We start from the raw sequence: 2,815 nt of genomic DNA on the forward strand, positions 1-2,815 counted from the left end.
CCACAGTTCAAAAACATCAATTCTTTGGCACTCAGCTTTCTTTATAGTCCAACCCTCACATCCATACATGACAATGGAAAAAACATGGCTTTGACTAGATGGAACTTTGTTGGCAAATTAATGTCTCTGCTTTTCAATATGCTGTCTAGGTTGGTCATAGCTTTTCTTCCAAGGGGCAAGCATCTTTTAATTTCATGGCTGCAATCATCTGCAGTGATTTTGGAGCCCCCCAAAATAAAGCCTGTCACTGTTTCCATTGTTTCTCCATCTATTTGCCATGAAGTGATGGGACCAGATGCCATGATCTTAGTTTTCTGAATGTTGAGTTTTAAGCCAACTTTTTCACTCTCCTCTTTCACTTTCATCAAGTGGCTCTTTAGTTCTTTGCTTTCTGCCATAAGGTTGATGTAATCTACGTATCTGAGGTTATTGATATTTTCCCCAACAATCTTGATTCCAGCTTGTGCTTCATCCAGCCCAGCATTTTGCATGATGTACTCTGCATATAAGTTAAATAAGCAGGGTTTCAACATGTAGCCTGACGTCTCCTTTCCCGATTTGGAACCAGTCTGTTGATCCATGTCCAGTTCTAACTGTTGCTTCCTGACCTGCATACAGATTTCTCAGGGGGAAGTAAGGTGATCTGGTATTCCCATCTCTTTAAGAATTTTCAGCAGTTTGTTGTGATTCACATGGTCAAAGGCTTTGGTGTAGTCAATAAAGCAGAAGTAGCTGTTTCTCTGGAACTCTGTTGTTTTTTCGATGATCCAACAGATGTTGTCAATTTGTTGTCTGGTTACTCTGCCTTTTCTAAATCCAGCTTGAACATCTGGAAGTTCATGGTTCATGTACTGTTGAAGCCTGGCTTGAAGAATTTTGAGCATTACTTTGCTAGTGTGTGAGATGAGTGCAATTGTGCGGTGGTTTGAACCTTCTTTGGCATTGCCTTTCTTTGGGATTGGAATGAAAACTGACCTTTTCCATTGTATTGGGTTGGCCAAAATGTTCCTTGTCTTTAAGATGGTACAGAAAAATCCAAATGAACATTTTGGCCAACCCAAACTTCCTCAGACTCAGCCTGCCATCATCACAAGTATCTTCTATCTCCAAGATCAGCTGTATCAAGATGGCTTACCATCTATATCACGTTGGTGAAAACACCTGCTAACCAAACAGATTAATACATTCAAAGCAGGAACTCTCATCATCCTTGTTGTCCACTAGGAACCTCAGTTCATAGCACCTTCTTGCAAGCTGCCAAACTGGTGAATGACTCTCAGGTAACCAAGGTTCTTGAAGACAAGCCAGTAAAGAATAAATAAAGCCATCATCCCAATTCTGTTAAAAAGTCTGTTTCTCCAAACAGTTACACACTAGTTACTAGTTAACAAATAACTAGTTACTGCTGACTGATTCATTCTTCTAACAGTATGAAGCAAGGGAAGAAAACCAATCTGTGTATAATCTATCCTAGGACTTTCATTTGTAGCTGATTCAACAGCCCCTTCTACACCTAACATTTCACCCAGACAAAATTTTTTGCAACTCTCTTCATCTTCAGATGTTTGAAGAACAGATATTTATTCCAGGAAATAGGAAATAATTACTTATTTTACATATTTTAAAGACTTGATTCTGTTACTACCCAGCTGCTGAGAATTCCAGTGACTGTCTGTCCATACACTCTTGAACAATTGAAAGCTGTGCCACTTATTGCTGTTGCCTCTGAAGCTTAGGGAATGATCCTTCAGGAGCAGGTGTTTATTATGAAAGTGAAATGGTCACACTTTGCTTCCTTTTCAAATTCTTTGGGTCATTGTGAGCTACCACATCTGGATATAGAGATGCTTCAATCTAGACTGGCCTCAGAGATTCTTGAGGTATCCTTGGGGGCACAGAGGGACCTAAATTTTCTGTCAAATTGCAGGGCTCCACTGACAACAGCCTGGACATCAACTCTTCCACTGTGGACTCCACTGGTACCTATGCCATGGTTTTCAACTTGGCCTTCTTGGCCAATCCTGCTCAGCACATGTGCCAAGTCTAGGTTGGCACTGCACAAGCACACAAATAGACACTTTTGGCAGAGAGCTGAGCAAGAAGAAGGCCATAGCGGCTAAATTATGTATGAGTAAACCTGTTGATTGTATCAAAGTTAAAGCACCAGTGGTGTAATGAAAATTGTGAGTTTCGTTCCTTGAGGAAGTGGTGATCAACATCCCCCAAAACTATTTACATCTTTAATCAGTACAACCCTAATGAATTTTTTCTACAGTTCACTCATTGTCAGAGTTCCGGATCATGTAATCGATCACTGGAAAATAATGTCGGAATCTTTTAATTCTACTCCTTCATTTCACAGATGAGAAATCGTGTGCAGCTCAGTGATGCGTAATCATGATAGAGACTGGCCTAGAATCTAGGTCTCAGGATAAGAAGTCTAATTCACATTCTATCTATGCCATGCTACATGCCACAAACACACACCCATCTCCCTCATTCAGGAGGTAATTTTAAGTCTGATATTCTGCATCTAGTATATCCCGCCCATACCCTTCCCACATTAATAGTTTCAACTTATGCTCTTTCTGTAGCTTTTGAGGATAGTTGACACTCATGAATGATGATGGAAATGACATTCCTCTTGATTAAGGATTTTTTTTAGCAGACCCCTAAGTTTTCTTTCATCTTAGGATCTAGTTTTACTAGCATGGAAACCTCTCTCTCTTTTGCTTATTTAGTTACCCTTTCTTTCTCTATTCTTATGTCTTTCTTAAGGGGCAATATAAAGACTTGTCTTTTATGGTTTTCAGTC

The 2,815-nt window shown here is 39.8% G+C and overlaps 1 pseudogene; it reads right to left on the reverse strand.

The window, feature by feature from the left end:
* Window positions 1-1,121: 1,121 nt before the first annotated feature.
* On the reverse strand, window positions 1,122-2,010 carry LOC122442928 (annotated as a pseudogene).
* Between the last annotated feature and the right edge of the window lie 805 nt (window positions 2,011-2,815).

The sequence above is a fragment of the Cervus canadensis genome, chromosome 6 (genome assembly GCF_019320065.1).
Source record: "Cervus canadensis isolate Bull #8, Minnesota chromosome 6, ASM1932006v1, whole genome shotgun sequence".
In the NCBI taxonomy this organism is placed as follows: Eukaryota; Metazoa; Chordata; class Mammalia; order Artiodactyla; family Cervidae; genus Cervus; species Cervus canadensis.